We start from the raw sequence: 26806 nt of genomic DNA on the forward strand, positions 1-26806 counted from the left end.
GTAAACATGCAAGAGATGGTTTCATTAGACTCTATTTTAAATAGTTCATATTTATGAACTAGCATGTTTATTTTAAATTTCTTGACTTGATTTGTGCCCTCGTGGGTCACTTCAAGTCTATCCCATATCTCTTTTGCAGAATTGCAAGTAGAGATTCTATTAAATTCATTAGGATCCAAGGCACAATAAAGTACATTCATGGCTTTGGTATTTAGTTGTGCCTTCCTTCTATCGTTATCATCCCAATCTTTTTCAAGCTTGGGTATGGCAATGTTATCTACATAGATAGAAGGAGTATATGGTCCATTAACTATGATGCTCCAAACATCATAGTCTTGGACTTGGATAAATATCCTCATTCTAGCCTTCCAATAGGTGTAGTTAGTTCCATTGAACAATGGAGGCCTATTGGTGGATTGCCTCTCACTAAGGGAAGATCCAAAAAGGGTTGTCATTTTAATCTTTTACTCTTTTGGGGATTGGAATACCAATCGATATAAGAGCACCTGCTCTGATACCACTTGTTGCCCAAGGAGACAACCCAAGAGGAGGGATGAATTGGGTTTTAATTAATTATTGACAAATTAAAACTTAATGAGTAATTAATTAAATCTATTGCAAGCAGGTTAAATAGATTACTAGATGTAGTGAATGGAGAGAGTGGAAGAGACAATTAATCAATACAAACACAAGAGACTTTATAGTGGTTCGGAGCCAACTCTTGCCCCTACGTCCACTTCCCAAGCCGCACTTGGGAGTTCACTATAATTTCTAGGATTACAGCCGGTTGTTTTACAAGTTCACAACCCAACTTATTATTTTTGCGAGATCACAACGAACTCGGTCGGTTTTCACAGGCTCACCGACTAGAACCACCCGATTGTTCATAGGGTTACTGAGTTTGGTTCTCTGCCTTTCAGTCTGCTTTCCTCTGAGAGTCGACTCGGGCATAATTAGGAGTCGACTCGCCAAACGTCGGAGTCGACTCGCATTCTTCTGGAGTCGACTCAGTAACAGGATCTAAAACCCATCGCTATGTCTTTCTGTCTGTTACTCCTTGGAGTCGACTCGGAACTGTCGGAAGTCGACTTGGCAAGCATTGGAGTCGACTCGAAGCCTTCTGGAGTCGACTCGCTGACAGGGTCTAAAAACTATCTTTCTGTTTTTCTTTCTGTTCTCAGACGGAGTCGACTCGTAGAGTATCGGAGTCGACTCGAGCTCGTGCCAGAAACTCTAAACCACTTGGAGTCGACTCGTAATCTTTCGAAGTCGACTTGGGGTTCAGACTTTGGTTCATATACAGTTCAACACTTGTCCAAATTATTTTGAACCAAAGCTTGAGGCACTTAATTAGAAATATACAAATATTTGCCTGAAACACTAGATTGAATTCATTAGTATAACATAAAATATACTCAAATGCTTTGAGCTCATCAAAATCAAATAGGAGTTTAATCAATCACTCCACAATCTCTCCCTTTTTGATGATGACAAAACATTGAGTATTTGTAAAGTGAATTGCTCAATCAAGAAATACATTGCAGTAAAGTTTCAAAATGAATTCAAATGTCTAGTTATTTAGTGTATCCAAACTTGAAAGGTATGAGTCAGTAAACTTTGAAATTAAGGCTCCCTCTTTCATTTGGAATGATATAAGCCTTCAAAACAGACACTCAATTGTTTGGCTTATATTGCTTTCTTAAAATTTTAGATTCTCCTCCTCAATATTTGCATCTCTTTTGTTTGAACTTTGTTCAGATTTTTGTTAAATTTCTTTTAATTAGAGGAGGAAAATCTGACAATTTGTTCTTTAATATGATTCAACTAATCTCCGAATATCCCTTGAATAGATTCTGAAGATTACTCCTTGAGGAGCCCCAACAGAGAAATAATCAGCCTCGAGGTATTGAATCCACTAAGAACAAATTACATTAGTTTTTTTTTTGCTTGAGAATGTTTCTTGTTTATATTTCTTTACATTTTAGTGTTTTTTTGCTTAAGTATGTTTCTTGTTTATATTCCTTTACATTTTTCTCCCCCTTTTTGTCATCAGAGCAAAAAGCACATAATACAGAAAGAGATAACAAGTCAAATTGCATAGTTTTTTTGAAAGAAAATTTCTATTCATGTATGAAGTTCAAGATTGAATACATTTCAGAAAGTCCACAAAGGACTATACATCATAAAAATAGAAGTACAACTAGGGTCGACTAGTAGAGGAGGATGAGGCTCCCAAATTTAGTCAGCTAGATCGGAGGACCAGGCTCATCCCCTCAGATACATTTCCTAGTTGTGTGATGATCTCTGAGGTTGCCTTAGCCTGTGTCTCCGCTAGTTGGGTCACACTTTCTTGAATGGAGTCAAGTTTGAAGATTACGGCATTTGCAAGCCTTTCCGCACCTTTACTCTGCCTTGCCATCTCTTCTCTGATGCTATCTCGCATCGGCCTCGTGTCTTCCTTTATGGCTGTAAGGCTCAAGTATTGACCCTGGACTAGGCTCCTCATGTTTGACATCTCCTCCCTAAGTTCTGCTATCATCATGGATACCGCTGCTGTGGAGGGAATGACGTCAGTGGAGGGTGCACTGTATGAACCTCTCAGTTTCCTCACTATCTCATCTCTCAGCTTCCGGAGCTGCTCAGTGCTAATCCTGACTTCTAGGGGTTGCTGAGATGGTGGTACGATAGAGGGTCTAGCTGAAGTAGATGGCTCAGCAGGGACTGAAGGACCAGATGTGGATGGAAAGGTGGAAGGATCTGTGGAGTGGTCCTGGTCATGATCAGAGCTAGGTGAATGATGAGTAGTGGGGTCAGATGGTGTGGATGTGGACGTCCTCCTAACCCAGACACCCTCCACCTTGTGGAAACCCATTCGGTGGAGAGTCCCCTCACCCATGTGGTCAGTGTGTCTGAGGGAGCGAGAGGGTTCTCCCTCAGGGATAGAGACTTCTAACTCCCTAAAGATGAGTGTGAAAAGCATGCCATACGGGAGACTCAACCTAGGTTTGTCTAGGGGTTCACAGATATATCTATAGATGAGTTTGGGAAAGTTCAGAGGGATGTCATGTAGAATGTGGAACATCAAGCCTAGGTCTCTCTTAGAAATGAAGTCAAACCTCCCGATCTTAGGAAAGAGAGTCCTAGAGATGATACTTAGGAGGAGTCGCATTTCAGCTGAAAGCTGATTTGCAAACACCTCCTCTATGGGGGATTGAGGTGGGCTCCCTAAGATGGCCATAAGGGCCTCAGTCCTGTCAGTGGGATGTGTGGGAGCAATCCCTTCTCGGGAGAGATGGAGGACTTGAGCAATGAAATCCTCCAAAATGGAAATAGGGACATTGGCTACAGTCCCTTGGATACCACCGCCACCCCGTGTGACGGTCCCATAAAATTCTCTAACTAACCCTGGGGATGTAGGGAGGTCCAAAAATACTCTAAGCCCTGGGCCCTGAGACGATGCCTTAAAGGTGAACCCTTTCCGGGAGAGGAAGTCAAAGTTGACTTTCCTTCCGGTAGTGACAACCCTCCCGACGCACGGACGCGAGGGAACCGGCCTAGGCAGAGAAGGAACCGGAGGTGTTGGCCTCACGGGTTCGTTCCGTACCTTGGACCATCTCTCGGCACCGCTCGCGGTGAGAGATCTCTTCCGGCTCGGGACAACGGCCTTCCTAGGCATTTTGACCTAAAAATCGAGAGAAGGACAAGAAAAATGGGAGAAAACATGAGAGAAAGGGCCAAAAATGGGTCGGGGACGATGTAGGAGACGACTCTAGGGCTTTTGAACAGTGGATGTTGAAAATAGAAGTGAAGAAAAAAATATTTCGCTTAGGGTTAAAAATCAGATTTCTGACCTCGAGTCGACTCCTAAACATGCGCGAGTCGACTCGACCTAGAGTCGACTCCTAAACATTCGCGAGTCGACTCGCCCACGAGCCGACTCTAAAATCTATTCGAGTCGACTCGAACTCTGGCACATAACCAAAAACTCAGTTAATTCCGTGCCAAAGGAGAGAGATATGAAAATCTTTAAAACTTAAGGAATGATTTGATGACCATAGACGAAAAATCCTATATCCAACATAAGCTAATCATCAAAATCAATGAATTATAGGAGAGTATCACAAAAATGGATCAATCACTCCTAACCCTCTTCTAAGAATACAAAATCGATCTTCACTCAAGGATTTTGAGAAGATATCAGCAAGTTGATCATCAGTACAAACAAATTTCAAGCATCACATCACCATTTAACATATGATCTCTTATGAAGTGATGTCTTATCTCAATATGTTTAGTTCTTGAGTGTTGAATTGAATTTTTAGTTAGATTTATGGCACTTGTATTATCACAATTTATGAAAATCTTATCTTGTTTAATGCCATAATCTTCAAGTTGTTGCTTGATCCATAAAATTTGAGCACAACAACTTCCGGCAGCAACATATTCAGCTTCCGCCGTGGATAGTGCAACCAAGTTTTGTTTCTTGCTAAACCATGAGATTAAGTTCTCTCCTAAGAATTGACATGACCCACTGATGCTTTTTCTATCAAGTTTACACCCAACGAAGTCAGAATTAGTGTACGCTATTAAGTTTATGCTTGATTCTTTAGAGTACCATAGACCTATGTTTTTTATTCCTATTAGATATTTAAAAATTCTCTTGACTGCAATTAGGTGTGATTCCTTAGGGTTAGATTGATATCAAGCACACATGCATACACTATAATGATATCAGGTCTACTTGCTGTAAGATATAATAATGATCCTATCATACCTCTATACAGCTTTTGATCTACTGATTTACTTGATTCATCTTTGTCTAGTTTGCATGATGAGCTCATGGGAGTGCCAATTGATTTGTTTCCATCCATATCAAACTTCTTTAGCATTTCCTTGATGTATTTAGCTTGATTGATGAAAATCCCTTCCTTGGATTGTTTGATTTGAAGTCCAAGGAAGTAGTTCAATTCTGCCATCATGCTCATCTCAAATTCACTCTACATTAATTCAGCAAACTCTTCGCAAAGACGATTGTTAGTAGCACCGAAAATAATATCATCTACATAAATCTGCACTACTAACATATTTTTGTTTTTCTTTTTCAAAAATAGGGTTGTATCAACATTTTCTCTAGAAAATTCATGGTCTAATAGAAATTTGCTAAGTCTTTCATACCATACTCTAGGGGCTTGTTTTAGACCATAAAGTGCTTTATTTAGTTTATAAATATGATTGGGGTATTGATGATTTTCAAAATCAGGAGGTTGTTCTACATAAACCTCCTCATTAATATACCCATTCAAGAAGGTACTTTTTACATCCATTTGGAATAATTTAAAATCTTTATAACATGCAAATGCTAGTAACAATCTAATTGCCTCAAGTCTAGCCACAGGAGCAAAAGTCTCATCAAAGTCTATACCTTCTTCTTGATTATAGCACTTTGCTACTAGTCTAGCCTTGTTCCTAACCACAACTCCATTTTCATCAAGTTTATTTTTGTATATCCATTTAGTTCCTATTATTGAGTATTCAGTGGGTCTTTCAACTAAGTTCCATACTTTAATTCTTGTAAATTGGTTAAGTTCCTCTTGCATAGCATTTATCCAATTTACATCACTTTCAGCTTCTTCAATGTTTTTAGGTTCTAAATGTGAAACAAATGCAAGATGATTATTTAAGTTTCTAAGAGAGGCTCTAGTTCTAACAGGTTGAGATGGATCATCTAAGATTAACTTTTTAGGGTGACCGTGAGCATACCTCCAAGCCTTTGTAAACCCATGTTCGACAATTACCTCTTGGCTTGTTGAAGTTTCTTCAACTTGCTTGGGTTCATCCTCTTGTAGAGTCATGTGATCCATCTTTTCTTCAATTATTCCTGCATCATCATCAAATACTACTCTCTTGCTGGAGGAAGCATCATTAGACTCATCAAAAACAACATGAATGGATTCTTCAATAACAAGGGTTCTTTTGTTGAAGACTCTATAAGCCTTACTCGATGTAGAATATCCCAAAAAGATACCTTCATCAGATTTGGAATCAAATTTACCTAAGTTATCTTTGCCATTATTATGAATGAAACACCTACAGCCAAACACATGAAAGTAGTTTACTTTGGGCTTTCTATCTCTCCAAAGTTCGTAAGGTGTTTTTTTTATAATTGGTCTTAATAGAACTCTATTTATTATATGACATGATGTGTTAATGGCTTCTCCCCAAAAATACTTTGGGAGGTCACTTTCACACAACATGGTCCTAGCCATTTTCTCTAGGGTTCTATTCTTTCTTTCCACAACTCCATTTTGTTGTGGTGTCCTAGGTGCAGAGAAATTATGAGTTATTCCCTTTTTACTACAGAATTCATCAAATAGATGATTTTCAAATTTCGTTCCATGATCACTCCTAATTGCTATAACTGAACTATTTTTTGTATTTGTTACCTTCTTGTGGAATTTCTTAAAAACTGAAAATGCTTCATCCTTATGAGCTAAAAATATGATCCATGTGTATCTAAAAAAATCATCCACTATGACAAGTCCATACTTGTTTCCACCAAGGCTTGTGGTCCTAGTTGGTCCAAAATGGTCCATATGAAGTAGCTTAAGGGGTCTAGTTGTAGAGACACAATTTATTGACTTAAAAGAGTTTCTAGATTGTTTGCCAAATTGACTTGCTTTACAGATTTTGTTTTTCTCAAATTTCAGCTTTGGCAAACCAATCACGGAGTTTCTTTTAACTAATTTAGATAATGTGTCTATGCTTGCATGACCTAATTTACGATGCCATAACCAACTTGCCTCACTAAGCTTAGTATCATTAGCTACTAAGCAGTAGCTATTTTTAGCAAGGTCATCAAGATCTACTACATAAACATTGTCACGTTTTAGTTCTTTGAAAACTAAACTATTGTCAGTTGAGTTGGTTATGATGCACATAGGTGGCTTAAACAATACGTCAAAATCTTTATCACATAGTTGACTAATGCTAAGTAAATTGTGCTTAAGACCATCTACAAACCGAACATTATCAATAAAGGTTGAAGGTGTGATTTGTATCTTACCAATACCCATGATGTGACCTTGGTTATCATCTCCAAAAGTCACCACAACTCCTTTCTTAGGTTCTAGGGTGAAGAATTGCTCCTTGTCACCCGTCATGTGTCTTGAGCAGCCACTATCCAAGTACCAACAGTTTTTATTGAGCTTGGCTGCAAGACACTCCTACACAAGAAAATCATATAATCTTAGGTACCCAAATTTTTTTGGATCCTTCAAGGTTAGCTATGTTGGTTCCTTTTGGAACCCAAACATTTTTATTTTTTTTTTAGCTTTTATTTTTCTATGGTCACACATATTAGCTTTATGTCCTACTTTTCCACAACAGAAACAAGTTACATTTTTAGTTTTACTTTTCCCGGCTTTTACAAAAAAGTTTTTAAGAAATTTTTGCTTATTCTTTGGCTTATACCCTAAACCGTCTCTATTGAACATAGCTCTTTGACTATTAAGAATCATTTCTAATTTTTCAGAGCTATAGGTAAACTTCTCAACAATAGGTTTATATTTTTCAAGTTCTTTTGTTAAGTTCAGTTTTTCTGTTTTTATTAAGCTTAAGTCTTTTGTAAGGTTATCTTTTAGAGTTTGATTATTGTTTTAAGTTCTGAAATTTCTTTAGTTAGTCTTTCTTTGTCTTTAATTAGGGTACAGTTCTTTTGAGTTAGCAATTGGTTGCTTGTTTTAAGTTCTAAGTTCTCCTTAACAATCGAATCCTTTTCTATAATCAGATTGCCATTTTTATGACTGTAGGATTAATTAGTTAGCCTCAAATCTTTGTTTTTAAGATTTATTGATTTATACTCATCTATTAGCTCATTAAAGGCATCATACAATTCTTCAAAAGTAAAATCTAAATGAGTTTCAGATGTTACCTCATTTTCATTTGCCATAATGCAAAGATTAGCCTTTTCCTTTTGTTCCTCATCCGATGATGATGATGATTGATCGGAGTCTGTCAAAGTGGAGACAAGAGCTTTCTTCTTCTTGTATTTGCTGCCCCTTTTCAGCAAGGGACAGTCGACTCTGAAATGTCCCGGCTTCTTGCATTCATAGCATCCGATTTCCTTACTTTTTCTTTCCTTACCTTTATCCTTATTGTAGGAACTTGAGGAACCTCTCTTCTGGTGAAAGAACTTCTTCCGGTTGATGAATCTTCTGAACTTTCGCACGAGAAGAGCCTCATCTTCATCTCCCTCATTGTCTTCTTCTTCGCTGCTGCTACTGCAAGATAGATCCTTATTAGAAGAAGTAGATTTGAGGGCCATTACCTTTTTCTTATGAGAGGATTCTTCTTCGCTGTGCTGTTTCATTATGAGCTCATGCGTCATTAGGGATCCAAGAAGCTCCTCGAGTGGCAGCTTGTTCAAGTCCCTTGCTTCTTGGATTGCTGTGATTTTGGCTTTCCATGACCTTGGTAAAGAGCGAAGAATTTTTCTGACAAGATCACTGTTAGTATAACTTTTGCCAAGGCTTTTTAGGCCGTTAACAATATCAGTAAATCGAGTAAACATGCAAGAGATGGCTTCATTAGACTCCATTTTAAATAGTTCATATTTATGAACTAGCATGTTTATTTTAGATTCCTTGACTTGATTTGTGCCCTCGTGGGTCACTTCAAGTCTATCCCATATCTCTTTTGCAGAATTTCAAGTAGAGATTCTATTGAATTCATTAGGATCCAAGGCACAATAAAGTACATTCATTGCTTTGGCATTTAGTTGTGCCTTCCTTCTATCGTTATCATCCCAATCTTTTTCTAGCTTGGGTATGGCGATGTTATCTACATAGATAGAAGGAGTATATGGTGCATTAACTATGATGCTCCAAACATCATAGTCTTGGGCTTGGATAAATATTCTCATCCTAGCCTTCCAATAGGTGTAGTTAGTTTCATTGAACAATGGAGGCCTATTGGTGGATTGCCCCTCACTAAGAAAAGATCCAAAAGGGGTTGTCATTTTAATCTTTTACTCTTTTGGGGATTGGAACACCAATCGATATAAGAGCACCTGCTCTGATACCACTTGTTGCCCAAGGAGACAACCTAAGAGGGGGAAGGGTGAATTGGGTTTTAATTAATTATTGACAAATTAAAACTTAATGAGTAATTAATTAAATCTATTGCAAGTAGGTTAAATAGATTACTAGATGTAGTGAATGGAGAGAGGGGAAGAGACAATTAATCAATACAAACTCAAGAGACTTTATAGTGGTTCGGAGCCAACTCTTGCTCCTGCGTCCACTCCCCAAGCCGCACTTGGGAGTTCACTATAATCCCTAGGATTACAGCCGGTTGTTTTACAAGTTCACAACCCAACTTGTTGTTTTTGCGAGATCACAACGAACTCGGTCGGTTTTCATAGGCTTACTGACTAGAACCATCCGATTGTTTTTCCGGGATCACAATCAAACCCTTACACCGTTGGTTTTAATTTTGGCTCACCAACAAACCTTACAACCCTTGATTCAATCCCTTGATTGAATCAAGTAAGAAAAATAGTTTGGGAAAATCACAAAGAAAGCTTCTAAAAAGCAAATGTGAATAATATTAATAGAGAAAGGTTAGAAGCCCTCAAACAGATTTTGGAAGGGGAAGTAGGGGCTTCTCGATTTCTGAGTCTCCTTTTGAATGCTCAGAAGATTGAATGACAGTAGTAGAGCCTTGATTGCGAAGGAAGTACTTGTTGGGTTGAGTTGAATGTACTTCTCCCTTCTTTTGCTTGTATTTTTTCTCAAGAGGATCTTGGTAGTTGAAAAGCTTTTATGCACACAATGGAATGGCTCAATCCTTATCTACGACTATTTACTCTAGCTATTTAAACTGTTTCCAATGGAAAGTAGCCGTTAGACATTGATTTGTAGCCGTTCTGTACAGTCTGCACATCCTGATAATGTATCCGTTGGGGTCGGAGTCGACTCGCTCGATCTGGAGTGGAGTCGACTCATGTTTCACTGGAGACGACTCGCCCACTGTTCAGAATTTGAATTAAAATGTTGTCCCGTCCTGAAGTCGACTCGGACCAAACCTGGAGTCGACTCGCCAAGATTCGGCACTTTTGGAGACTGCTCGTTCTCAGGGTTCCAGAAATTCATTTCTCTGCTTTTCTCTCTCGAGTCGACTCGGGTTCTCTTGGAGTCAATTCGACTCTCAGAGTCCGAAAAGCCAATCCTCTGTCTGTTGATCTGAACTGCCTCGGAGTCGACTCGCACCTTATTGGAGTCGACTTGACGGACTTGGGAGTCGACTCTGGAATACTTGGAGTCGACTCGTTCTCAGGATCTACAAAAATGGTTTTCTTCCTTTTGGACTTGCTTTCCTCTAGAAGTCGACTCGGACATAACTGGGAGTCGACTCGCCAAACATTGGAGTCGACTCGTAATCTTCTGGAGTCGACTCGGTAACAGGGTCTAAAAAACCATCGTTCTGTCTTTCTGTCTGTTACCCTTTGGAGTTGACTCGGAACCATCGGGAGTCGACTCGGCAAGCATCGGAGTCGACTCGTAATCTTCGAAGTCGACTCGTGACAGGGTCTGAAATTCATCTTTCTGTCCTTCTGTCTGTTCTCAGTCGGAGTCAACTCGTAGTGTACCGGAGTCGACTCGAGCTTGTGCCAGAACCTCTGAAACACTTAGAGTTGACTCGCAATCTTCCGGAGTCGACTCGAACTTCAGACTTTAGTTCAATTGAGTTCAATCACCTAGCCAAATTACTTTGAACCAAGGTTCGATGCACTTAAACGTAAATTCACATATATTCACCTGAACCACTAGATTGAATTCATTAGTATAACATAAAATATACTCAAATACTTTGAGCTCATCAAAATCAAATAGGGGTATAATCAATCACTCCACACAATGGAATAGCTCAATCCTTGTCTACTACTATTTACTTTGGCTATTTAAACTGTTTCCTACGGAAAATAGCCGTTAGACACTGATTTGTAGCCGTTCTATACAGTTTGCACATCCTGACAATGTATCCGTTGGGGTCGGAGTCGACTCGCTTGATTTGGAGTTGATTCGGCTGCTGTTGGAGTCGACTCATGCTTTACTGGAGACGACTCGCCCACTGTTCAGGATTTGAATTAAAGTGATGTCCCATCCTGGAGTCGATTCGGACCAAACCTAGAGTCGACTCGCCGATATCTGGAGATGACTCGGCACTTTTGGAGACGGCTCGTTCTCAGGTTTTCAGAAATCCATTTCTCTGCTTTTCTCTCTCGAGTCAACTCGGGTTCTCTTGGAGTCGACTCGGCTCTCAGAGTCCGAAAAGCCGATCCTCTGTCTGTTGCTCTGAACTGCCTCGGAGTCGACTCGCACTTTGTTGGAGTCGACTCGGCTGACTTGGGGGTCGATTCCGAAATTTTTGGAGTCGACTCGTTCACAGAGTTACTTAGTTTGGTTCTCTGCCTTTCAGTCTGCTTTCCTCTGAGAGTCGACTCGGGCATAATTAGGAGTCGACTCGCCAAACGTCGGAGTCAACTCGCATTCTTCTGGAGTCGACTCGATAACGGGGTCTAAAACTCATCGCTCTGTCTTTATGTCTGTTACTCCTTGGAGTCGACTCGAAACTGTCGGAAGTCGACTCGGCAAGCATCGGAGTCGACTCGAAGCTTTCTGGAGTCGACTCGCTGACAGGGTCTGAAAACTATCTTTCTGTTCTCAGACGGAGTCGACTCGTAGAGTATCGGAGTCGACTCGAGCTCGTGCCAGAAACTCTAAACCACTTGGAGTCGACTCGTAATCTTCCGGAGTCGACTCGGGCTTCAGACTTTGGTTCATATAGAGTTCAATACTTGTCCAAATTATTTTGAACCAAAGCTTGAGGCACTTAATTAGAAATACACAAATATTTACCTGAAACACTAGATTGAATTCATTAGTATAACATAAAATATACTCAAATACTTTGAGCTCATCAAAATCAAATAGGGGTTTAATCAATCACTCCACAGTCTCGGTCATGCGTTGACACTTTGGGGGGGCTTCTTTCGTAGCTGGTTCTTCGGCCGAGCTCCCTTCGGCAAGGCCTCCCCCTATTGTGTTGATGGTGCCGGCAATGGGTCTGTTGTCATTTTGATTTTTAGGTGGCGCGGCATTCTCCATTAGTGCTCTTTCTGTTAGCATCCCACATATGCCATGAAAATTTCGAAATAATTTTCAGATTGCAGCAGAAAAATCTATGCGGGATCCGTTCATCACATGAACATATTTTAAAACCTTTCGTTTGTAGATGGATTAGAATTAAATTATTTTAAACCATTTTGAAAATCATTAAGAAGATCAGATCTTCACCTTGTACGGGTAGATGGTCTCCGTAAATCTGATTTACGTGGTATTTGATGAGGGTTCAATGGAAGCCGCACACGCGTCCGGCCTCTACAGGTATCCACACGAAGTACTGACTCGATCGAAGCCTTTGGATCTCACCGGGGTGCTAGCTCCCTTGCAGAGATAGCTATGGATGGCTGAAGTCCTCTTCTTTGAATCAACCTTTGATTAGCTTGAGAGGAGGAAGAAGAAGGAAGAACCAAAGGAACAAGAACAAAGCCCTGCAGCCTTTTTCTTTTTCTTCCTTTTGGAACCAAGATGAAGAAGGAAGAGGGCGTCTTAGGCTTTTCTTTTTCTTCTCTTGATTGTGGCTCAAAGGAGGAAGATGGAGAAGGGTGCTCACGTTTGGAATGAGGAGAAAAACTATTTTCTTGGCCGAAATCCCATGCTCCTTTTGAAGTATTAAGGGATAAAGATGAGTTCCTATTTTTTAGGAACTCATTCTTATCCCTTTAGATGGCAAGCAAGGAGGGGCGTAGCCCCTTCCTTTTCTTCTCACGCAAGCACCAAGGGGAGGGGCGTGGGCCTCTCCCTCAAGTCCAATTAAATCCACCATTTAATCAAATTAAAGGGTGATTTAATTTGGGTTCATTTCATGAGTCCAATCCTATTCAAAATAGGATTTTTATGAACCCATTTCAATTTCCTCCTTATCCAAATCTAATTAGGATTTAATTGAACCATGACTCTATTGAACTCTTCAATCCTAATCCAATTAGGAGTCATGAAATTAATTAGATTAAATTTAAAATTAATTAGGACTTAAGAAAATCCTAATCTAATCAGGACTTGTTCAAATTTCAGCCTTAAGACAATTAGGACTTTAGAAATCCTATTCCAAATAGGATTCTAATTTAATTTGAAATCCTAATCCAATTAGAACTTCATGAATCCCACTCCAAGTAGGACTCATGATCAAGTCCAATTAATTAAATCCAATTAATTAAATTAAATTGCAATTCGATTGCAATTATTCCTTCTTCTAACCACTAACTCTTAGCGGATTTTCATTTATCAATCTAATTGATTATTTGTGATTTCTAATCACATTTAACCATCGGATCGGTCAATACCTCTAATGTGTGTGACCCCATAGGTTCTATTCTGACTGGTAGTGAGATATATTGCAATCTCTATCACAATATCATTGAAAACTCCTTTCAATGGGTTGAAACAATTCCAACTCAACTCACCAGGGATTATCGACCATCAAGATGATCCCTGTGAGTCTCACCATTCACCAGTGACATCTAGCAGTATGTAGTGGCCACCCAGCAGAATAGAATGATGAACCTCTAGGTGCAGTTATCGTATGATACAGTCCTTCTATCGTGGATCCCTACAGACTGGAGGTCATGGATAACTCGTCAAACCCCGTCGTCTGTCATATGTCTAGATTTATTCGACTTGAGTTCGATAGTGGAAAAATCTTTCTCCACTGTATATTATTGCCCTGGCCAAGGTCTTAGAACTCTGTCTAATAAATCACATAGGATCAATCCTCTTCTATCAAGGTCGATAGATTCCATGTAAGTGCATACCCTACTCCTACAGTGAACCTACTGCAGCCAATCTACACTACAAGGACCCATATGGCTAGAGACCATGTATACGTGTAGTCAAACTACAATAACCTCACTGTGAGTAGTCGAAGCACCGTAGGTCAAAGGACCAGTCATACTACTGCAACATCAAGTAAGTCACTGACGAGTGGATAGACATCCAAGTGACTTCTTATCTTGGTCACGCTCAGTACCCTTGTTCTCTAACAAGCACCTGCACTATCACTTCAGTGTCCCTACACTGTAGACTCGAGTCTCGTCCATCCAAAAGAAAAGTGATCTGTGCACTGATCGGATCGATCACCGTCCTCGTGATGATCCATTGATCAGGAGCATTTAGAAATTAATCACCAATGATACATGGTTCAAATTCTCAACTCTTGAGAATATGTATCATCATCTTATTAATTTCTTGGACGATTCATAGACACGTAAACAATATGAATGAAAAGAAGCCCATTTATTATTCAATAATAATAAAGTCAAGTACAAATTTATATCCCAGAATAAATAATGTGTCTGCCAGATTGACTTCTAGGGCATACATCTAATAATCTCCCACTTGCACTAAAGCCAATCAGCCATATATCTAAGTCCCATCTTCTCAAGGTGGGCTTCAGTCTTCTGCTGACTTAGCTGTTTAGTGAGCGGGTCTGCCACGTTGTCCGCGGAGTCTACTCTCTGCACCTCGACATATTTCTTCTCGAGGTATTCGCGTATGAGGTGAAAGCGCCGCTCTATGTGCTTGCACTTCTGATGAGACCTTGACTCCTTAGCAAGAGCTATGGCACCATTATTATCGCAGTAGAGTGTGATGGCAGCTGATGGCATTACATCTAACTCTGCAATGAATTTCTTAAACCAGAAGGCTTCCTTTGCAGCTTCAGAGGTGGCGATATACTCAGCTTCCATGATAGAATCAGCAATGATCGGTTGTTTGGAACTCTTCCAATTTACCGTACCACCATTGCACAAGAACACATATCCAGATGTAGACTTTCTATCATCAATATCAGTCATGAAGTCTGAATCTGTGTATCCTTCTACCTTTAACTCTGATGCTTCCCCAAAGACCAAGAACAAATCTTTAGTTCTTCTTAAGTACTTAAGAAGGTTCTTCACAGCTGTCCAGTGCTCTTCGCCTGGATTCGACTGATATCTGCTAGTGACACTCACAGCAAGGGCTATATCAGGTCGTGTACACAGCATGGCATACATGAGGCTCCCTATTGCCGAAGCATAAGGGATCTTGCTCATGCATTGTATCTCTTCAGATGTGTTGGGGCACATCTTCTTGGAGAGATGAATCCCATGCCTTATGGGTAATAGACCCCTCTTGGAGTTTTCTATACTGAATCTCTTCAGTACCTCCTCTATGCACATTTTCTGTGATAGGCCAAGCATCCTCTTAGATCTATCTCTATAGACCTTAATCCCCAAAATGTAGGATGCTTCCCCAAGGTCTTTCATGGAGAACTCTTTTGACAACCAGACCTTGACCGAGGTTAGCATGGAAACATCATTCCCAATCAAGAGGATGTCATCCACGTACAGTACGAGGAACACAACAGCACTCCCACTAACCTTCTTGTAAACATACGGTTCCTCTTCGTTCTTGATGAAATCAAACGATTTGATCGCATCATTGAAACGAGTGTTCCAACTCCGAGATGCTTGCTTTAGTCCATAGATGAACCTTTGCAGCTTGCAGACCTTGTGATCTCTATCACTGGAAGTGAAACCCAAAGGCTGCTCCATATAGATATCTTCATCAAGATATCCATTCAGGAAAGCAGTTTTCACATCCATCTGCCATATTTCATAATCATGAAATGCTGCAATGGCAAGCAATGTTCGAATGGATTTTAGCATGGCTACAGGTGAAAAGGTCTCCTGATAGTCAATGCCTTCGCGCTGACTATACCCTTTCGCCACTAGCCTTGCCTTATAGGTCTCTACCTTTCCATCCGAACCTATCTTCCTTTTATAGATCCATTTGCATCCAATAGGTACTATACCTTCTGGTGGATCTACTAAGATCCAGACTTGGTTGGAATACATGGAGTCTATCTCTGACTTCATGGCTTCCAACCATTTCTCGGAATCGATATCAGATATCGCCTCGTTGTAGGTATTGGGATCCTATATATGTTCGCTATCTCCCATGAGGAACATTTCCTCGGTGTCCTCTACTAGTATACCTAAGTATCTATCGAGAGGATGGGAGACCCTACTAGATCTATGAGGTGGAGGAGGTACAACGTGTGCTGGCTCTATATGAATAGGTTCTATAGGATCCATTACTCGTTGCTTTTCAGAGACTTTCTCTTCAAGCTCAATTTTCCTTCCACTGCCTCTATCAAGGATAAACTATTTTTCCAGGAAGACGGCATGCCGGCTCACAAACACATTTTGATCCTCTGAGACGTAAAAATTGTATCCTAATGACTCTTTTGGATATCCAATGAAACGAGCACTTATGGTCCTAGGTTCTAACTTGTCCGCCTGTAGTCGCTTGACGTGGGCTGGACATCCCCAAATCTTGAGATGACCAAGACTCAGCTTCTTACCATGCCATATCTCATACGGTGTGGTAGGAACGGATTTAGAGGGAACTCTATTCAGTAAATAAATCGCGGATAATAAGGCATCTCCCCAAAGAAACATAGGTAGATCTGTGAAGCTCATCATGGATCGGACCATATCCAATAGAGTCCGATTCCTCCTTTCTGACACTCCGTTGAGTTGAGATGTACCCGAAGGTGTCCATTGTGAGATTATGCCATTCTCCCTGAGATAATTCCGAAATTTTCCACTAAGGTATTCTCCTCTTCGATCTGATCGAAGAACCTTAAGGATTTTTCCAGTCTGTTTTTCTACTTCATTTCTGAATTCTTTGAACTTTTTAAAAGACTCAGATTTGTATCTCATAAGATACACATACCCATATCGTGAATAGTCATCGGTAAAGGTAATGAAGTACGAATAACGACCCCTGGCTGACACATCAAATGGGCCACACACATCAGTATGTACCAGGGTAAGTATTTCAGTGGTCCTCTCCCCATGTCCTACAAAGGGTAATCTAGCCATTTTTTCTTGAAGATAGGACTCACAAACTGGATATGACTCAGAAGTCAATGGGCCAAGAAGTCCATCTTTCTCCATTTTGTTCATTCTGTCCTCTCCAATATGGCCAAGCTTGAGGTGCCACAAATACTTCTGGTTTATCTCATCTCTGGATCTTTTAGATCCTATGGCACTCACTACTTGCTCGAACACATTCACAGACACATCAATATGCAAGTGATAGAGACTGTCAATCATGAAACCACGTGCAACTAATTTATTTCTGAAATAAATAGAACAGCAGTCTTTGTCAAAGGTCAAAACATGACCATCCTGTGCTAAATATGAAACAGAAATCAAATTCCTGCTAGCAGCAGAGACATAATAACAGTCTCTAAGCAATAAACTAAATCCAGACGGTAATCGCAAAGGATAGGTGCCCACAGCTACAGCAGCAACTCTTGCCCCGTTGCCAACCCGAAGGATTACTGCACCTTCCGCCAGCCTCCTACTTTCCTTTAGACCCTGCATAGTAGTGCACAAATGAGCACTAGAACCAGAATCTATAACCCAACTAGAAGTAGAAGAAACCGTAAGGTTAGTTTCAATTACGAGCAAGTCTAACATACCTTCATAAGGTGTGTCCTTTTTGTTCTTTAGGCTCTCGAGGTATGAAGGGCAGTTCCTTTTCCAGTGGCCGTTGACGTTGCAGTGGAAACATTTTCCTTTGTCATCAGCCTTTTTCTTATGAACTTCCTTCTTAGGCTTCTTGTCTTTCTTTTGCTTCTTAGCAGGCTTCTTTTTCTTCCAAGTAGACTTTCTCTTGAAACCAGAAGTCAGCTCAGCAGTTAGAACAGAGCCTCTTGAACCTTTCAAGGCTCCCTCAGCAGTTACCAACATATTCATCAATTCGGTCTTAGTGCATTCAATCTTATTCATATGTTAGTTTACTATAAATTGCCCAAATGAATCAGGAAGGGATTGCAGGATCAGATCTATCTGCAGTTCCTTATGCATGGTCATACTGAGCTTCTCAAGCTCCTCTAAGTCCTTGATCATAGTCAAACAGTGATCGTGGACAGACTGCCCCTCGCGCATCTTTGCCTTGAAGAGCCTCTTGGACACTTCAAAGCGTGCAGTGCGGCTCTGCTCACCATACAACTCTTGCAGATGAGCCAGTATTTCCCTAGCAGTCTTCATGTTCTCATGCTGGCATTGAAGTTCGTTAGTCATGGATGCCATGATGTAGCACTTGACCCTAATGTCGTCATCTGTCCACTTTTGATGCGTCTCACGCTGATCATCAGTAGGACGTGCTGGTAACCTAGGAATATCATTCTCGAGCACATACCCTAGTTTCTCACAATTTAGAACAATTTTCAGGTTTCTAAGCTAGTCTTTATAGTTGGTTCCGGTCAGTCGGTTGGTCTCAAGGATACGGGTCAAAGGGTTTGAAGCTCACATTGTGATCTGTAGAGAGTAAAGATTCTAGTTAGACTTTGTACTTGAACTTAATTTATTCTAGGGACTTTTAGAATAAATGTGCTCCCACTATTTTTTCGAATCCCTCATACTCCCCTGTTGGAGAAACGAAAACCCTACGCGACTAGGATTTCTAGTGGGTACTGCGGTCTCACCGATTTACATGCCGCCTCACCTAACAGTTATTGGTGACATATAAATGGATGAGTGTACAACTCTTGTACAATGCTTCTCAAGCAAATTGCAGTGGTACTTGGTCTCTAAGTCATGAAGACCTCACCTAACAGTTATTGGCCCCATTACTTAGTTAAGTCAGACCCACCGTATAACCGCAGAAATAAAGTCGTCATTGGGTCCTCACCTAACAGTTATTGGTGCCCAACCCCACCTTTACCCCACAACATCTCATGTCTAATAGAGAGGTCCAGTCCCCCAATGCAACTTGCCCACTGTGTCCAGCCGAGACAAATCAACACCGAAAAGACCTTAGCAGCTCTACTACGGTGGAAGACCTATGGACTTAATATTGCATAATCAAGTCTTAGTGTTTGCAACTTGAGTTCTTCATAAGAGGTAATCGAACAATTGGCCAGGTAAGCAGGTGGGAGGCTCCCCTTACTCAAGGAGTAAGGTCCTAATTAAGTAACCACCTTATAGGCTTGCCTAGACACCAATTAGATCAATTAATCAAATATGACTAACTCATGTTGGTTCACTCTCGACTGATTAGGGAGGTTTCGATTTAGGTCTCACTCGATCGCGTATTCACATCTCATGCAAATATAAGTCTACCCACATAGACATAAATATTAAACATCCAGGCATTTATCAAAAATAAATATAATGGTGATGATCATGGATCCAGGATGGGGTCATTTTACAAGCACATGCACGTCAATTGGTTTGATCGTCTTCAACTCTTGACTCGATCTTGATCCTCTAGGTCCAATTGTGATCAACTCCTTGATCCATCTTCAATCAACCCTTGATCTCGATCCGCACATGTTGAGCTTGTTGATGTACATATCGATCAACCATCGACGTGCAACACACATCACAGATTACATCCCAGATTGCTTTAAAAATGAAATAAAAATAAAAATAAAATTACAATTCTTTTCATGAGACACGCAGGTCTCTAATACATGAATTTAAGATGCACGCAGGCATCTGAAAATTAAAATTACATGTATCACAGAACATCGCAGAACATTTCAGCACATTCAAAGGGTCCATCCATGATCATCACCATACGCATCACATGCATAAAAATTATTTTCAGATCTGTAATTTAATTGATTATTCCATCTCATGACTTGCTGATCATGCTAGATTTGACTCTAAATATTTGTAATCACATTATCAAAGCATTAGAATCATTAATCTAAGCATCTAAATATTAGTATGCAGAAAAATCAGCAAGCTGAAAATTCTGCATACATAAATTTCAGCAAGCATAATCTCTTAAATTTCAGATCTAAAATGCCTTTAAAAATTTAATTTTTATCTTAATCTACATAACCATGGCTCTGATACCACTGTTAGCATCCCACATATGCCATGAAAATTTCGAAATAATTTTCAGATTGCAGCGGAAAAATCTATGCGGGATCCGTTCATCACATGAACATATTTTAAAACCTTTCGTTTGTAGATGGATTAGAATTAAATTATTTTAAACCATTTTAAAAATCATTAAGAAGATCAGATCTTCACCTTGTACGGGTAGATGGTCTCCGCAAATCTGATTTACGTGGTATTTGATGAGGATTCAATGGAAGCCGCACACGCGTCCGGCCTCTACAGGTATCCACACGAAGTACTGACTCGATCGAAGCCTTTGGATCTCACCGGGGTGCTAGCTCCCTTGCAGAGATGGCTATGGATGGCTGAAGTCCTCTCCTTTGAATCAACCTTTGATTGGCTTGAGAGGAGGAAGAAGAAGGAAGAACCAAAGGAACAAGAACAAAGCCCTGCAGCCTTTTTCTTTTTCTTCCTTTTGGAACCAAGATGAAGAAGGAAGAGGGCGTCTTAGGCTTTTCTTTTTCTTCTCTTGATTGTGGCTCAAAGGAGGAAGATGGAGGAGGGTGCTCACGTTTGGAATGAGGAGAAAAACTATTTTCTTGGCCGAAATCCCATGCTCCTTTTGAAGTATTAAGGGATAAAGATGAGTTCCTATTTTTTAGGAACTCATTCTTATCCCTTTAGATGGCAAGCAAGGAGGGGCGTAGCCCCTTCCTTTTCTTCTCACGCAAGCACCAAGGGGAGGGGCGTGGGCCCCTCCCTCAAGTCCAATTAAATCCACCATTTAATCAAATTAAAGGGTGATTTAATTTGGGTTCATTTCATGAGTCCAATCCTATTCAAAATAGGATTTTTATGAACCCATTTCAATTTCCTCCTTATCCTAATCTAATTAGGATTTAATTAAACCATGACTCTATTGAACTCTTCAATCCTAATCCAATTAGGAGTCATAAAATTAATTAGATTAAATTTAAAATTAATTAGGACTTAAGAAAATCCTAATCTAATCAGGACTTGTTCAAATTTCAGCCTTAAGACAATTAGGACTTTAGAAATCCTATTCCAAATAGGATTCTAATTTAATTTGAAATCCTAATCCAATTAGGACTTCATGAATTCCACTCCAAGTAGGACTCATGATCAAGTCCAATTAATTAAATCCAATTAATTAAATTAAATTGTAATTCGATTGCAATTATTCCTTCTTCTAACCACTAACTCTTAGCGGATTTTCATTTATCAATCTAATTGATTATTTGTGATTTCTAATCACATTCAACCATCGGATCGGTCAATACCTCTAATGTGTGTGACCCCATAGGTTCTATTCTGACTGGTAGTGAGATATATTGCAATCTCTATCACAATATCATTGAAAACTCGTTTCAATGGGTTGAAACAATTCCAACTCAACTCACCAGGGATTATCGACCATCAAGATGATCCCTGTGAGTCTCACCATCCACCAGTGACACCTAGCAGTATGTAGTGGCCACCCAGCATAATAGAATGATGAACCTCTAGGTGCAGTTATCGTATGATACAGTCCTCCTATCGTGGATCCCTACAGACTGGAGGTCATGGATAACTCGTCAAACCCCGTCGTCTGTCATATGTCTAGATTTATTCGACTTGAGTTCGATAGTGAAAAACTCTTTTTCCACTGTATATTATTGCCCTGGCCAAGGTCTTAGAACTCTGTCTAATAAATCACATAGGATCACTCCTCTTCTATCAAGGTCGATAGATTTCATGTAAGTGCATACCCTACTCTTACAGTGAACCTACTGCAGCCAATCTATACTACAAGGACCCATATGGCTAGAGACCATGTATACGTGTAGTCAAACTAACCTCACCGTGAGTAGCCGAAGCACCGTAGGTCAAAGGACCAGTCATACTACTGCAACATCAAGTAAGTCACTGACGAGTGGATAGACATCCAAGTGACTTCTTGTCTTGGTCACGCTCAGTACCCTTGTTCTCTAACAAGCACCTGCACTATCACTTCAGTGTCCCTACACTGTGGACTCGAGTCTCGTCCATCCAGAAGGAAAGTGATCTGTGCACTGATCGGATCGATCACCGTCCTCGTGATGATCCATTGATCAGGAGCATTTAGAAATTAATCACCAATGATACATGGTTCAAATTCTCAACTCTTGAGAATATGTATCATCATCTTATTAATTTCTTGGATGATTCATAGACACATAAACAATATGAATGAAAAGAAGCCCATTTATTATTCAATAATAATAAAGTCAAGTACAAATTTATATCCCAGAATAAATAATGTGTCTGCCAGATTGGCTTCTAGGGCATACATCTAACACTTTCTTCTCGCCGGTTCCGTACGAACCAGTTGAGTACTCCACGATGGATGAGCGCTTCGATCTCGTCTCGGAGTCAGAAATACTCCTCGGTGTCGTGGCCATGATCTCGGTGGAAGCGACAGTACTTCCTAGAGCATTGCCGAGCTTCTGATTCCCGCATCGGTGGCGGCGGTTGGAGATAGCCTCGGCCTTCTATCTCCATGAGAATCTCGGACCGAGTAGTAGTGAGGGGAGTATAGTTCCCATACCTCCCTGGTGGTGTTCTCTGCCGAGGCAGTGATCTCGGTCAGGGCCACGGTCTCAGGTGAGATGGACTCCTCAATCGAGGCAGGTTCTCCTCACGGCGAGATGATCGACTTCTTGGGCGGCCACGCTCCACGCGATATCTTTTCTGCCCCTTTGAGGGCTGCTCGGCAGCGTCTCGCCGAGAAGCCATGGCTTCTTGAGCCTTCGCATATTTTCGAGCTCGGGCCAGCATTTCCGTAAAATCGGCAGAAAAATTCTTCTCGATGGAGAAAAGAAATTTATAGGGCCGAGCTCCTATTTTTAAAGCCGACATGGCAATCGATTGGTCGAGCTCACGGACCTCCCAAGTGGCGGCAGTGAAGCGGTTGATGTAGTCTTTCAGGGATTCTCTTTTCTTCTGCTTGATGTCGAGAAGAAAATCCGACGTTCGCCGCTGGCGCCTGCTGGCAGCAAAATTAGCCGCAAACTGCCTGCCGAGCTGTTCGAAGGAGAGCACGATGCTCGGCTTTAGCCCGGAGAACCAGATCCGGGCCGTTCCTCAGAGGGTTGCAGGAAAAGCCTTGCACAGCAGAGCCTCCGAGGATCCTTGTAGTACCATGAGGGCTCTGTAACTCTCCAGATGATCCAGGGGATCTGTGGTTCCATTGTAGGATTCTATTTGGGGTATTTTGAATCTTGGTGGGATCGGCTCATCCTCGATTAGGCGGCACAAGGACGACTTGGTAGTGAAATCAGGGTCGTCCTCACGCCTGATTCTTTGATCCTGAAGTGCCTCGACTCGCCGCTCGAGTTCTTCGACCTTCTTGTCGAGTTCTCCGCCTTGGAAAGTTGACATGGTGGTCTGTCCCGGTACTGATTGACCTGGGGTCGATTCGGCTACCGAAGGTTATGGCCTTTTATCCTGGTTTTTCCTTAGCGGCTATCTCCGGGGAGACGCTCGAGTTGAACCCTGGTGACAGCGTCGTTTTCCATTGTTGACCCTCAAAGAGTCATGGGGATCTCGGCCTTGGGACACAGGTCCATCTGGAAGGAGCGTCGATTGAACATGAACCTACGGAGGTGGCATGTGAGGGGCCTCCACGCGTTGCAGGCCTTGGACTGCTGCTGCTAGTGCCTGGACATACTGCACCAGCATGTTGAATTGCTCAAGTTGGATCTGAGGAACTTGATCCGCCGGAATTCTCCATACAAGACAAACAACATGAGGACGAGATCAAAGAAGATACAATTCAGCAAGGTGAAGAAGATCAACCTCCAACGAGAAATCAAGATCTTCCTAAGGAATGGAGGTATGCACATGGTCATCCAAGGGATCTAATCCTTGGTGATCCTTCACAAGGGATAAGGACAAGATCCTCTTCAAGAAACACTAGTAATTATCTTACATTTGTTTCACAGATAGAGCCTAAATCACTAGAAGAAGCCGAAAAAGATGAAAATTGGATAAATGCTATGCAAGAGGAATTAAACCAATTTGAAAGAAATCAAGTTTGGACTCTAATGAAAAGACCCCCTAATGTTTCAATTATAGGCACCAAGTGGGTATATAGGAATAAACTAGATGAAGATGGAATAGTAATAAGAAACAAAGCTAGGCTAGTAGCCAAAGGATATAATCAGGAGGAAGGGATAGATTTTGATGAAACTTTTGCTCCTGTTGCTAGGTTAGAGGCTATTAGACTACTTTTGGCATATGCATGCTTCATGGATTTCAAACTCTATCAAATGGATGTAAAAAGTGCCTTTTTAAATGGTTATATAATGGAGGAAGTTTATGTAGGACAACCTCCAGGTTTTGAGAACCACTTACATCCAGATTATGTTTTTAAATTGCATAAAGCATTGTATGGACTTAAGCAAGCCCCTAGGGCATGGTATGAAAGATTAAGTAATTTTCTAATTGAAAATAAGTTTAAGAGAGGAGATGTAGACAAAACCCTCTTCATTAAAAGAAAAGGGAATGACTTATTACTTGTGCAAATTTATGTGGATGATATAATTTTTGGTGCTACTAATGATAGTCTTTGTCAAGAGTTTGCTAAGCTAATGCAGGGAGAATTTGAAATGAGCATGATGGGTGAGCTCAACTTCTTCATTGGGCTACAAATAAAACAATCAGAGGAAGGCATCTTCATCAGTCAGTCCAAATACATCAAGAAAATGTTGGAAAAGTTCAAGATGAAGGATGCAAAGGAAATCAGCACACCCATGGGCTCAAGTTGCAAGCTTGACAAAGATGAAAAAGGTAAAAGTATAGACTGCAAATTGTACAGAGGTATGATAGGTTCTTTACTTTACCTTACTGCTAGTAGACCAGACATATTATTCAGTGTTTGCATGTGTGCTAGATACCAAGCATGTCCTAAGGAATCACACTTGCAAGCTGTTAAAAGAATATTCAGATATCTAGTAGGGACATCTAATGCAGGCTTATGGTATTCTAAACAATCTGATATAAATTTAATTACTTATTCCGATGCTGATTTTGCCGGGTGCAAACTCGACAGAAAAAGCACAAGTGGCACATGTCAATTCTTGGGTGCCAATTTGGTTTCTTGGTTTAGCAAGAAACAGAATTCAGTTGCCTTGTCCACAGCTGAGGCTGAGTACATTGCAGCTGGAAGCTGTTGTGCCCAAGTTCTTTGGATTAAGCAACAACTTGAAGATTTCGGTATCAAAATGGACAACATACCAATTAGATGTGATAATACAAGTGCAATTAATTTAACAAAAAATCCTGTTCAACACTCTAAATCAAAACACATAGAGATTAGGCATCACTTTATAAGGGATCATGTGCTGAAAAATGATGTGATGATTGAGTATGTATGTACTGAAAATCAATTGGCCGATATCTTTACAAAGACCCTTTGTAAAGATAGGTTCAACTTTTTAAGGAATGCTTTGTGTTTGTATGATCCTAGCAAATAGATTGAATTTGTAATGCAATGTTTTGTAAGCTCTAGAGATACATGTGAATGCTACTCAAACTAATAATACACTTCAAGGTCACAAATAGCAAACCTAATATCTAATAAGTGAAAACATGAATCTATCAAAGTTAGATGACGAATTGTTTGACTTTCCGGAGGATGGTTACCCTCCCTTGGACTCTTAATGGAGATATTTTCAGAGCCTATTTCATAGGCATTCGAAATTTGGTCAAACATTCCTCATTTCAATATTGATAATTCAAAAATCATTATCAAACTTTTATAGGATGTATTATTGAAGGGAAGGATCACAGGGAAACTCACTCTATATTCACCAAAAGAAATCACGCTGATTATTGTGGCTGAATAAAATAAATTGAGAAAAGATAGAAATTTTTTTAAAATTTTTTAGTGCCGGAGACGTCTCTGGCAAATCACAGAGACGTCCCCCCGGCGAGACGTCTCGCATTAGTCGTGGAGACGTCTCGGGGACCGAATGAAAGTTTTTAAATTAGGTCGAAACAGCTCGAGCCGACCCAAGCTATCTTCTTTCGTCCCCAACAAAAACACAAACCCTAGCCTCCATTTGCTCTCCACCACAAACCGAACCAAAATCTCTCCACATTTCCCTAGATTTCCAATCCATGGCACCTAAGAGAGTTAGACGAACGGGTGGGAGGCGTCCTAGAGTAGCGAACGACGACGAGGAACGGAGGGAAGAGCCTTCCGTGCCGTCTCCTCCGGTTGCTCCGCCAACCATGACCCTCTCCTGTGCAAATCGCACAGTAACCACGGGTAGGTACATTGATTTCCAATTTTTAGCTAGTGAGGGGTTCTCTATTGGAGAGAGACTCCGAGCCCAAGGTTGGGAATACCTATGTTCCCTAAATATGTCAACCTATCCCGGCCTAGTGAGAGAAATGTTTAGCAATATGGCCTTAGGGGACTCGGGGTATACCGGATATGTCCGAGGGACATTGATAGAAATCAATGAGAATATCCTATCTAGCTTATTACAAATCCCTAAATACGGTGAGGCTCCGACCTCACATCCCCAAAGGGAGATTTCCCTAAACCTACTTTTAGGAAGAGAGGACTGCGGCCCTCTTGACATAGTTAACTCCCAAGACCTCAATGCCGAAATGAGATTGCTTTTGAGCATAGTTAACCGGGTCTTGTTTCCAAAAACAGGTTGCTTCGATTTCGTTTCGGAGCGAGACTTAGCTATTATGCACCATATCTTGCTAGGGATTCCCCTA

Source organism: Phoenix dactylifera, chromosome 1 (assembly GCF_051530095.1).
Source record: "Phoenix dactylifera cultivar Ajwa chromosome 1, Ajwa_hap1_PhDact_Kaust_v1.1, whole genome shotgun sequence".
NCBI lineage: Eukaryota > Viridiplantae > Streptophyta > Magnoliopsida > Arecales > Arecaceae > Phoenix > Phoenix dactylifera.